Source organism: Camellia sinensis, chromosome 13, assembly GCF_055761805.1.
Source record: "Camellia sinensis isolate YWXY chromosome 13, ASM5576180v1, whole genome shotgun sequence".
Lineage (NCBI taxonomy): Eukaryota > Viridiplantae > Streptophyta > Magnoliopsida > Ericales > Theaceae > Camellia > Camellia sinensis.
Window position 1 is genome coordinate 51,103,982 of NC_138973.1, and position 12,548 is coordinate 51,116,529.

Here is a 12,548-nt window from a genome sequence, read left to right on the forward strand (position 1 = left end):
CCAAGAAGTCACTACAAGAATTAACACTTTTGCCGACCAAAAAATTGGTCGCTAAAAGCCCATTTTTGGTCGGCAAAAGTTATCCGCGACCAATTCTTTTGGTTGCTACTTTGGTCGCCAATTGAGGGTCGGCGAAAGTAATTCGCGACAAAAATTTTGGTTGGTCGGCAAAAGTTAGATTTGCCGACTAATTTTTTGGTCGCTAAATACATCATTACCGCGACTAATTCATTTTGTCGCTAAAACACTTTGGTCGCGAAAAGTAATATTTTCCCGACCAAATATCTTAGTCGCCAATTGACACATTTCGCGACCAAAAAGTTCGGTCGCCAATTATCACATTCAACGACCAAAAAATTTGGTCGCCAATTGTGACATTCCACGACCAAAAAATTTGGTCGCCATTTGTTACTTTTCGCGACCAAAACTTTTGGTCGGCAAAAGTGAGTTTCCATGACCAAGAGCTGTTTTGGTCGGCAATAGATGTATTTTTTGCGACCAAAACTCTTGGTCGGCAATTGTCATTTTTTGCGAAAAAAAATTATTTATTTGTTGTGACTAATAAATTGGTCACCAAAGCAAGAAAACAATACACCTGTAATTCCTAATAATTCATTCAATCCATAATAAACCTATAATTTTAAAGAATTATTCAAATTAACTGAATCATTAACATTTGACACAATACATAATTCATTAACATTCGACACAATACAACTATTCTAAGTTTTCATTCACCAATCACATCCATCTAGCATAACAATTTGAAACATAACTATTTGTTATCCATGCGCAGCTATCAAAAAATAAAACTAATAATATTTGTTATCCATACACATCCATCCAAAAATATTTAATCCTCCAAAAAATGCTTATACTGCCAAGTAGTCTTGTACAATTTAGCTTCGTGAACTTGTTAAGAAATATGTTGGGGAGGGTGCTCGTCTGGTTCGTGAACAGACATGATTGATTCTGGCCTTGAACCCTTTGTTGAAGTTACTCTCTACCCAAACCATGAAAAAAATCAATATCTTTATTATTGTTCAAAAAGAAAATAACTTAAACAGGGTAAGAACATACCGAAGAAACAGCCCTATTTCCAGCCCGTCGGTCACCATTACCATTAGAGCTAGATTTCTTAACTTTTGATCCACTTTTCAATGATGGCCCCATCGATATTGTTTTAGCCACTTCAAATGTTTCTGGGAACAAAGAAAAATTATGTCACTATGAAACAGCACTACCGAACAAAGATAATAAAACGTCAACAAACTTCACTACAACATACCTTGAAAAGCCCCAGAGTGCTTCAGTCGTTCAAGAACAATAGCTAAGGCAGGTCCTTGAATATCTTTCAAATTCTTGGTTACCTAGTCATGTAACAAGACAATAAACTCAGGAGCTTTTGCTAGTTTTTTGACAAAAACCAAAGGAGGCACCAAAAATTTTTGTCTACATACTGTATCAGGACCACAAACTCTGAAAATTTCACCAATGCATACTTCAACTGCTTTACGAACATCTGCTGATTTATCCTATATATAAATGCAAAACCAAGCAATTAGAGCTATAAACAACCCCAAAATAAGAAACAACCAGGAACAAAATAGTGAACCCAACTCAACCATACCTCAAATGGTTCTTTTTCACACTCAGCTTCAAGTGCCCTTAGAAGAGCAGGTTTGACATCTGAAAGAAATCCCTTGATGTCTGCAACAACAGGTGCATCTTAGAATTCTTATCCTTAACTCAACATATCCCTAGTTTTCACAAACCAAATGACAAGTTACCCGGACCAACAAACTTATGTAAAGCACCAATTAGTTTAATAGTGGCATTTCTAGTGGCAGCAACACTGGATTGCAAATCCGTATCTTTGCAAAAATCAATTAAATCCTATAAACATGTACATCATATTGAGACAACTAGCTGGCATAATAAAACTACAACTTAATCAAAAAAGTTATCCAGGTAGATTTGTTAGAGAGAAACTAGCTAAGCAATCAAGCCCCTAGAAACCAACATTACTCCTGAATGTTTAACAACCTAATTACTCACTATGTAGGCAAAGAACAACACATTTTTTTTGGAAACTTGGATGCAGTAGAAGCTATGTGAGTGACAACATCAATAACCTGTTGTTGTACCTGCAAATTTCAGTACACGATGATTAATAAGCTAACAGCCATAACAACCCTGCCAGTAAGATAAGCGAGAAAGTTAAATACCTGTATCCCCGCCACCTGCTCTTTAAGTGAGACAATGGCTGCAACAACAGGGGGGTTACTCACTATACATTCAAGCATGAAGTGAAACACTTGTAACGTGTGCAAAACTAAAAAGGTATAAACTATGTGCAATCAAAGAGACATAAAAATTAGGGGACAAAGTCCAACCACTTTACGATACTATAATCAATATAAAAGATGAAGTTAACTTGCTGAACCAGTAACGCCAAAGCAAAACATGCAAACTTCTAACAAAACCACAAGCACCGTATATAGACATGTGACACACATCTCCTCTGAACATAGAAGGTCATGTGAGACAATTTTGGGCAAGAGACTAAACCAATAATGTATACTTTGCCAGCATGCCATTGCAATTTTTTTTTCTTTTCAGTAAGCGCAACCAAAAGATAAGAACCTTAATAGTTCCACTATTAAAGTACTAATATTTGAATTTTTATCCTCCTTTTAGGTGTCAAAGTCAAATCCTACTCCAACACAAATACAATTCAATGATTGCTAATTGGAGGTTGAGCAGTTATATCAGACACTAATTACTTCTCTAGGTAGCATATCTTACAAATGATGAGTTATTGAAGTCCTAATAGGAACTTATTCAGGCATAGTTAAGTATCAAAGCTCCATTCCCTTTAAATGACCTAAAATTTGCAATTCACCTGAAGTGGGCCCTTCAGCACAAGTGACGTTCCATACAGTGGTAAACCCAGCGTCATAAACTTTGACGCTCTTTCATTCTTCCCTTCATGATCACCAAAACTCATGGTACATGTTCAAGAGAAATCAGAAAAACTAAGTATAAACATTGGACATGGAGAGAGAATAACCTTCCAGCCGTTCTTTCCATACAGCACTCTTCAATTGTGAAACACTATCAGCATTTATAAGAGAACTGTAACAACCCTCACTTCAATATAGTCATACTTGCATACATTTATGTATGATCTTGCTTTGTTATGTGCATTTGCAAATCTTGTCTTGTTTTGCTCGAATGTTGCTTGCATGCTTTGTTCTTGCCTGGTGTGTTGCCCAGGTTATCTTGAGCCTAGACACCTTGGAACCTTTCCACACTTAGAACTATCTTGGAACCCCTTCGGTTGACCTCCATCTTCACCCTGGCATATTGGCCGAGATGTCACCATCTAGGCCGAGGTGCGCGTCGCCTAGGTCGAGATGTGCATCATCTAGGCCGAGGTGTTAATATCTAGGCATTCTAGATCCTTGATCCTTACACTAGTGATTTTGTTCCTAGAATGGTATGACCTAGACCGAGGTGTGGCACGTCTAGGCCAAGGTGTGGCACAACTTAGTCAAGTGTTGTCCTTTCAAGCTGATGTCCTTGCCCCTTGCTTGGCGGAGTCTTGTTGTTAGCCGATGTCGTTACTTGCCGGAGTGTTCTTGCTATCTAGCTTGTTGAACACACTTTGTCATGGTCTTGTCTTATCAGTCAGTCACCTTTTCGAGTAAAGCCAACCAGCCGATGCCACGTGTCCCAGCAGAGGGATTAAGTCAATGACTGTCGAGAGAAACATATCATTTTGTATCAAATCTTGCCTTTTAGAGAGAGAAACTCTAGGAAGAAGGAAGGGAAGCCTTTGAGTAAGAGAGTGAACTTCCAAGCTTGATCGTTGGAGCTTGAACCGTTAGATTCGAGTTTTGAGGTTAGAATCTTAACCTACTCTTGTTGTTCTTATTGATCATCTAGCTGCATTGCACGATCAAACCTGTTTTGCACGTCATGCATTGATTTAAAGTTGGTTTTAGAAAGAGAAAATGGTTTTCATGTGTTCTTGAAGTAAAGCCTCGTTTGATCCAAAAGTTTGCATTAAGGTTCATGTTTTGTGTTTGTTTCATAAGATCTTCGAGTATGGGTGCCCAGGTCCATGATTTCGGATTCTTAGCATGAAATCTCAGATTTTGTAATAGCAAGTTTTAATCTTTGCATTCATCTTCCTCATGTTCATGTTCTTCATGTTCGTCATGTTCTTCAAGAGAGGGAAACCCAGATTTTCCCGACTTCATTTCCTTGAATGTGGCCATCGAGGCCACACCTCGGCAAGGAGGTGTGGGACCTCGACCTAGACCTGGTAGTTGCCCAGCATGTTTTCCAGAGATAAGAAACTGTGTTTTGATTTGATTTGACTTAGTTTTTGAAGAATGCCGAGGTCATTTACATGCATGCAAGACTTGTTTTGAGAAGTGTATTCAATAGACTTTGCCATGTGTTTGTAGGACTGGGACTTGCCTTGACCCCGACGTTTGAAGAACTATATGAGTGGTATTTTTAATAAAGCTATGTTATCAATGTTTTGATGAGCTTTGCTTTGCTTTGTTTTGAAAAGTATTTGTTAAGCATGAATGATTGTCCCTAGTTTTGTATCTTGTATTGTATTTGCTTTGATGACCTTCTCGGAAAGTCCTTAGTGCCAGGGGACTATAATGCAACTGCACATCTTGCTTTGAAAGTCCTTAGTGCCAGGGGACTATAATGCAACTGCACATCTTGTTTTGAAAGTCCCTTGTGCTGGAGGACTCTAAACTTTCGCAGTACTCTCGTGTTAGGGGGCTACGGGCCCTTGTAACATAGGTCCTTTATGCTAGAGGACTCTAAACTTTTGTAGCACCATTGTTCGAGATATCTCCCTTGCTTTGTTTTGTTTTGCCACTGACGGTTTACCGCGTGGGTTTGTTTGCCGGAATGTCATCATTTGTAATATGTTGATGCTAGTAGGCATCCCTTGAAGCTTTGAAGATTTGTTAGATAGACGAGGTCCATCCCTTGTTATATAAAGTTTTGATATATATCGTTTTGAAAAGACTTCGGCTATTGTTCATGCAAACCCTTTATTATTTATATCATTCACTGAGTATCCAAGCTCACTCTCTCTATATATATGTAGGTGATGAGCAAGAAGGCGATGACGCCTAGATGTGATTCGCGAGCTTGTTTTGGATTTTTGGTTATATCGGCTTGACTTGTATTTACGTCGGCAGTCTTGAAAATTATGCTTCTTGACTTGTAATATTTGTATTTTGCACGCGTCGGCTTGAGAAGCCTTTTGATCAAGATGTAATTTGTACTTTGCTTCATTTGTAATTAAGTTGTAACCCATGTGAAGGTGTTTGCTATTTCATTTGACTTACGCACAGCTCTTATGGACTAATCTGATTTGTATGTACTGCTTCCGTACTTGTGAGCCCCATATATTTATACTCTGTTGTGTGTGGATTTTGAAAATTGGCCTTCGGTAATCTCGGATTACTGGCCATCACGGCACCATTCTACTAGGGGCGGGTTAGGGTCGTGACAAGAACCTATTCTGCTTTCAATCTCTTCAAGACTCAGTGTTGGTTCAAGGAAAGGTGAGTGAAGAAGAATTGAGCAATGAAGAGATTAATGATGTTCTTGATCTTCAAAGCAAACTAGTTAAAGATTATGTTTGGCATTGAATATAGTTGTTGTATATTTTTAACAAACATGGATCTGGCATTATTGAAGTCTAAACTGAATATCTTCCCTGGTTTATCATCTTCCTTCACCAGATTTAATTTATGTTCACATATTAATGTAGCTTCTTACATATGTGGTCTATTATGATGTTCGGACATAATGAGCAGGTTCACACATTCAAGAAAGCATGTGTAGTTGCTTATCCAAGAACATAGACTCAAAATGACATCACCCTCTGTTGGCAAACACATCAAAAAAAACATTTAAATGGCAAGAAATATCAAGAAACACAAAAGCAATAAAAACCCAAAATCCATATATACTAAATTAACAATACTAAACCTTGTTTTTAACACCAGACGACACGGCAGCTTCGCCTCTGTTCATTTCAGCCTCCTGCTTGGCATCAATCTTGAGATCCACAACAATGGTCTTGCTCTCCAAATCCCAAATCTTAATGCTAGCCTCAGTAGCAGCACAGAGCCAGTACCTATTAGGGTTAAAGCACAGAGCATTAATAATTGAACCCGAATCGAGCGAGTAAAGCTTCTTTCCCTCAGCCAGATCCCACAACAAAATAACCCCATCTTTCCCACCACTCGCACACAACGACCCATCGAGCGACACGGCCACCGTATTCACATACCCAGAATGCCCAACAAACGAAGCCCTAATCTTACAATTAGTCAAATTCCAAATCTTCACAGTCCGATCCCAAGATGAAGACACAATCGTGGGATAAAGATTATTAGGGCTAAATCGAACACAACTGACCCAATCGGAATGAGCATCACCATCCTGAATCGTGTACTTATACTCACCCAAAGTGTTCCACAGCTTGATCAAGCGGTCTCGGGAAGCAGAGACGATTTGGCGATTATCGAAGGAGAAAGCAACGGAGAGGACATCTTTGGAGTGGCCGACGAAGCGGCGAACAGTGATGCCAGTGGAGAGGTCCTAGAGGCAGAGAGTGGGCACCGATTGAGAGGAAGAACACAGAGAGGGAGAGGGCGAACCGAGAAACAAAGAGAGAGGGCACCGATTTGATTTGATTTTTTTTTTTTTCTGATTTCATGGTACAAAACGACGTCGTTTTAAAATTAGTGACCAAATTATTTGTCGCCAAAAAATTTCAATTCCCGCCCACTAAAAATCAGATTTCCCTCCCAAACTTTTGGCGACCAATAGACCATATTAGTCGCAGAAAAGGTACCTTCGCCGACAAACTTTTTTAATCGCCAAATCTCAATCAACGGCAACTAAAATATTAGTCGCTAAAAGTGCTAATTTGGCGACTAATTTTTTTTGGTTGCTGAAAATAAGTTTTTGGCGACCAAATTTTTGGTCGCCAAAAAATATGTGACCTTCCGTGACCAAATTTGTAGTTGGTTGGCAAAAGTATACCACTTTCTGCGACCAACTCATTTTTTGGTCGCCAAAATATAACCTTCTGCGACCAATAATATTTGGTTGACAAAAATAATGATCATTCGCGACTAATTAATATTTGGTCACCAAATGTCACTTTTTTGCGACCAAAATTTTTTTGGTCGGCAAAAGTGGTCGGCAATTGTGTAAATTCTTGTAGTGAGTGCTAGACTTAGTGATGCAAGATAGCGTTGATATTATCAGAAAATTACAGGTAACAAGAAAGAGTCGTTCCATAAACGAGCTCATGTGGACCACTTATGCAGTTTTTTTAAGATAGAAACGTTTAAGTTATTTTACCAGCTTCCCTACGATATACAAAATAAAATAATAGAATGTACTTTTGTTAAGTTATTTTTGAAATGGTACGAAAAAAGTGTCACCCATCTCGGAACTCAGTGGTGCTACTTTAACAAAAGGACTACTGTGTACAGTTATCTAGTTCAAATGTGAAAAATTGGGAATAGTCAATACATTTGATGTTCCTTCTCACCCTCGGAGTGCCATGTTTCCTTAGTTCATTAAATTCCAACAATTCATGTTCAAGAGAATCTATGAAGTCTACAAAGAATATCCAAGCATGACACCCATTACGTTTACAACTGCACAAACAGAAGTAAATGATGGACATTTAAATATAGCTCATTGTTTGATAAAAATAAAAGACAAGAATGACTTGATCCCATATAGATGTGAGTGGTTTAAAGATTGGGAAGAACCTTTTATAATTGATCCTACAAAAACAAGAGTGAGAGAATTCTTCTTTATATCCCAAGAAATTACAGAATTAGCAAGGGTTGGGTTTAAATTAGTTCATTATGTAAGAATCACCATTTCAATAACTCCATCGTTGGTAGAGAAATTCATTATTATAGGATTGCCTTATGAGTTAGTGTATGATTACTTGGAAAATATATACTCTAGAGCATATTTATCTAAAAAAGGATGTGACTTTTTGGGACTTTATCTTATGGAGCAAGATCAAGAAGAAGTGGAGGCAATGTTTGAAGAATATGATGAAAATTATGATCTCGGTGATGTCGTGAGTAATGAGGGAGTATGGAATCTGGAGAATGCAATGGATTGACGAAAACCAAGCGTAGTTTGGCAAAACCAAGGGTTGAACCTCCATGTGACTACACCACCAACTATCTCTTATTCACAAACAACATATGGCCACACCACTTGCTTGTCTCTTGTTTGTCTTTTATCAACAATAAAATGTAGTATGTAAAATATTTTATGTTAGGACGAAGTCTAGACCTGAAGTCTACAAGTGTATATAAATTAAGAGAAGCAAAAGGGGACATAGATTACTTAGAATATACTTGAAACTTGGAAAGAAGTCTAATTCTTAGGCCTTCTTAGAGCAAACAATGCTCTAGTAATCCAACAGTCTACAGATACCAATTTCTTTGTAATTTTCTGTTCAATAACTGAAAAGTTTTTCATTTTCAAAAAAACAGTTTGTTGCTACTATATATCAAGTTATTGATCGTACATCTCCTACATGATCAAAGAAACAATTTCTAAAGTTGCGTTTTAAGGTAGGAAACGAAACAGATCTGTGCTGAGCCTGTTTAAGGAATGACAGGTTGAGGCTAGCCACCTCTATAAACTAGAAGTTTGCCAACGCCAAAGCCCTACGCCAATTATGTTCAGATAACGGTCAAAATTTTTAGACACTATTATTATTTTAGAAGTATGGTGGGTTTAAAATTAAAACATCTTAAAACTCTAAGAAATGTTTTATTTTTATTTTTATTATGAGTGTTTATCACCATTTTTATATTCAAGATCTGTTATTAAATCGTAGTCAATTACTAGTACTAATCACAAATTGTCAACAATGTCGAAATGTTTTACAAAATTTACTAAATAGTGGTGCTATTAGAGAAATAAAATTTACTAAGAAAAGTGTTCACTACAACAAAATGCACCTTTGGCGACAAAAACATTTTTGGTCGCCAAAAGTCAGACCTACGGCGACTAATTTTCATATTGGTTGGCAATGTTGTGAATTTTAGCTACTATTATTTTTTTTAGTAGCCATATAATAGTTATTGGTGACTAAAAAAAATTTAGTCGCTAAAAATATGCACAATAGGCGACTAAAAAGTTTTTTGTCGGCGTTTGTCAAAATTTTAGGCTACTAATTCTACTTTTAGTTAGCGTACACTACCTTTTTCCGACCAAAAAAAATTCGGTCGCTAAAAAATGGGGTTATTTATCAAGGAACTCTTTGGCGACTAAATAATTTAGTCGTTGATTAATTAGTTTTTGCCGACAAAATAAATATTTAGTCGCTAAAGGTAGGAGATTTGTTCTGGAGGAAAGTGTAAATATTGGCACCCTCTATTTTGTTTCACACACACACAGACAGACCACTCACAGACCACTCACCACCAAAATTGACGCCGACTCCATTGTCACACGTCGCTGGCAGCCGTCAATCCCCACCGCCACTGCTGGAAATCACCACCGCCACTACTGCAAATCACAGGTTTCTCTCTCTCTCTCTCTGTGTCACTCTCGGTCTTCTCCCTCTCAAGCCATCTCTCTATTTGTCTCTCCCCCTCTCTTCCTGTATGTCCCCATCTCTCACACTTCATCTAGGGTATATTTTTGTGTTGATTTCGTAAATGGGTATAGTAAGACATTCACTTTGCTTAGTCAATTAGAAGAAATAAAAATTAGGGACCAAAAATGAAATCACATATTATCAAGAATAACTAAATTTAATATCTTTAAAAAAATATTTAATATCCACATCAGTGCCGCGTCAGCCAAACCACATCTTACGGCCAATTTGGGTAACAAATAAATTGGTGGACCTAGCACCACTTAAAGCGAAATGGGCATGTCCAGCTGAGACAACTATGTGTAGAGTATCAACAAAAGCGGTCTCATACACTATCCAAAAATTTTGGGGAGTTGTTAGCACCACAAATAAAATATTTTATTATTATATATTATTTATATAATTATAGAATATGTGACACTCTCTTATTTATTTGAAGGTTAGGAGAAATTATGCAATATTAAACCCATATAGAAATATGATAGAAAAAGTGAAAGATCATGAAAAAGTAAAACATCATGGAGTATGATATGGAGAAGATAGAAAATCATGAAGGGACACATGACAAGACAATAATGCAGATGGAAGAATAGGATAGTTATTAAATAATTTTTTTTTATAATTTTTTGTCTATAACTAGTCGTTCATGGTTACATTGTAAAGATTACTTAATTCAAATCAAAGACAATTGATTTTTATTTTTCTTGTCATTTATATTTCTTGCACTTTACTTTCAACACTTTATTTTTAGCACTTCATTTTTGAAGCATACGAGTAGAAGTAAATTAATGATATTTTGATTGTTCACTTAATCATCTTTTTTCATATCCCTCTCTTCTTCTTTTAATTTTTTTTCTTTACACTTGTCAATTTTAAAATCCTCTTCATTGAGGGAAAAGAATTGTCAATACAATCGCTAAATAATTGACTTAAATTTAATGTGTAATTTTTTAAAATTTTTTGCTAACACATTATATTTGTGATATTTTCTTTTCTAGAAAAAATAAGTCAAAAATAATGAATAGTAGTCATGTATACACCTTTATAGGGATGTAAATCTGGTTCGGCCCAGCCCACTCGAGCTCGGGCCCAAGTTCGACCCGGCCCATGTCGGGCCTCACAGGCTCCCACAAAATTTTGGGCCGGTTCGGCCCACGAGCCAAAAAATTAGACCCAAGCCTAGCCCTAGGCCCAGGGGTATCCAGGCAGGTGGGCCTGTTCGATGGGCCTGGGCTTGGTCTCGGGCTTAGGCCAGGCTTGGATGGGCCTGACCATTTTTTTTTGTTTTTTTATATTTTTTTCTACCAAAAATTTGTTATTTTCCACTAAAAAAGAAACTGGGCCTCAGGGCGGGCCAGGCCTTAAGTGGGCTTTAAGCGGGTTGATGGGCTGGGCTGGGCCACAGGGCGGGCCAGGCTTCAAAATGATCGGCCCGGCCTGGCCCAGAGGCTTGGACCCAAACAGGCCGAGCCCATCCCGAGTCGCGGGTCATTTTTACACTCCTACACCTGTACAGGGGACTAATAGCTCTTGCTTCTGCAGCCTCCATCAACCTTTGTCAAACCTGTTGATGCTCCATGACACATGACACGTGCTACATTAGCCAAGAGATTGGAAATTATACTCAAGTAGTGCAATGTAGTGTTGAAGAGAAGGAAAGTAATTACCTTTTATATAAAAGTAATGATACTGAGCTTTAAAAATAGAGTTTTAATATGAATTCTAGTGATGTGATAAAACAAAAAATAAATAAATAAATAAAAGAACAAAAAAAAAAGTTTAAAAAGTTTTAATATGTTTGAGATGTACTATTTTGGTATACCTTTTTTATTTTATTTAAGTTATATCATTTTTTATTTGGATCATATTATCTCTCTCTAATATTACATATCTTTTATAAAAAGTTGAAAGAATATACTTATTTAAATTTTCTCGAACAACTCTTAAAACAGATAGTAGTCACGTGGGGTCGTTACATGGCTATTGTCAACAATTTCGGTAAAAGATATATTATTAAGGAAAAATGAGCCAGACCTCCAATTTTAGGGATTTCCATGACCCTAAAAAATGATCTGGACTATTCACGTGTTCCCCCTCTCCCCCCCTCCCCATCTCTCTCACTTGAATGGTTCAAATCATTTTGGGGGTATGGGAGTCTTCCAATTTGGGAGTCTCAATTATTGTTGTATTATTAAGTGTTTGAATTATGAATTTTGAATAGGTATTTAAAAAGGAAAAATAAAAAATAAATGAAAGATGAATAAAATATAATTAAAAGTTAGACTCAATTTTTAAGTGACAGTTTTTTAGAATATTTAAGATAACTTCTCTTATCGTATCTTTTTTAATTATCAATTAATTATATTTAATACATATTATTGGGTCTAAAAAGTAAATTTATATATTATTTTTTAAAAATATACCTATATTTCACAACATTTTTTCCTTTTTTTTTCCTTCAAATTTTTTACTTGAATCCATAGTACAAACCTAACCTGAGTGCAATTATTAATTTGTTGCTAGTCGGAGCACTAGATGACTTTACTTATGTAATGGTTTAATTAATAATATAAGAGAAAGTTTTCCGAGTATATTAGTATTAATGTCTCGTTTAAGAACATTTTATTTTAGTAATTTTTTTAATTTTTTATAAAAAGATATACAAAAAAATAAAAAGAGTAATATAACAATTTATAGTGATTTTTTGACTAAAATATATAGTTGATAAACGAAACCTAAGACTATGTTTAATAATAGGTTAAAAAATTAGTAATAGTAAAAAATTTTAAAAATCGTTAAAAATTTTAAAAATTATACAATAAAATTAAAAAAAAATCTTTTC

At 36.3% G+C, this 12,548-nt stretch overlaps 1 long non-coding RNA gene and 1 pseudogene across 1 annotated transcript; both read right to left on the reverse strand.

The window, feature by feature from the left end:
- Positions 1-748: 748 nt before the first annotated feature.
- Positions 749-1,546, reverse strand: LOC145805817 (uncharacterized). The gene is made up of 4 exons (XR_014347968.1): positions 1,461-1,546; positions 1,289-1,370; positions 1,081-1,202; positions 749-1,003 (listed from the first exon to the last, which is right to left on the reverse strand). It is a non-coding gene; the product is annotated as an uncharacterized LOC145805817 (long non-coding RNA).
- A 4,478-nt stretch (positions 1,547-6,024) lies between these two features.
- On the reverse strand, positions 6,025-7,973 carry LOC145805379 (small ribosomal subunit protein RACK1 pseudogene; annotated as a pseudogene).
- Between the last annotated feature and the right edge of the window lie 4,575 nt (positions 7,974-12,548).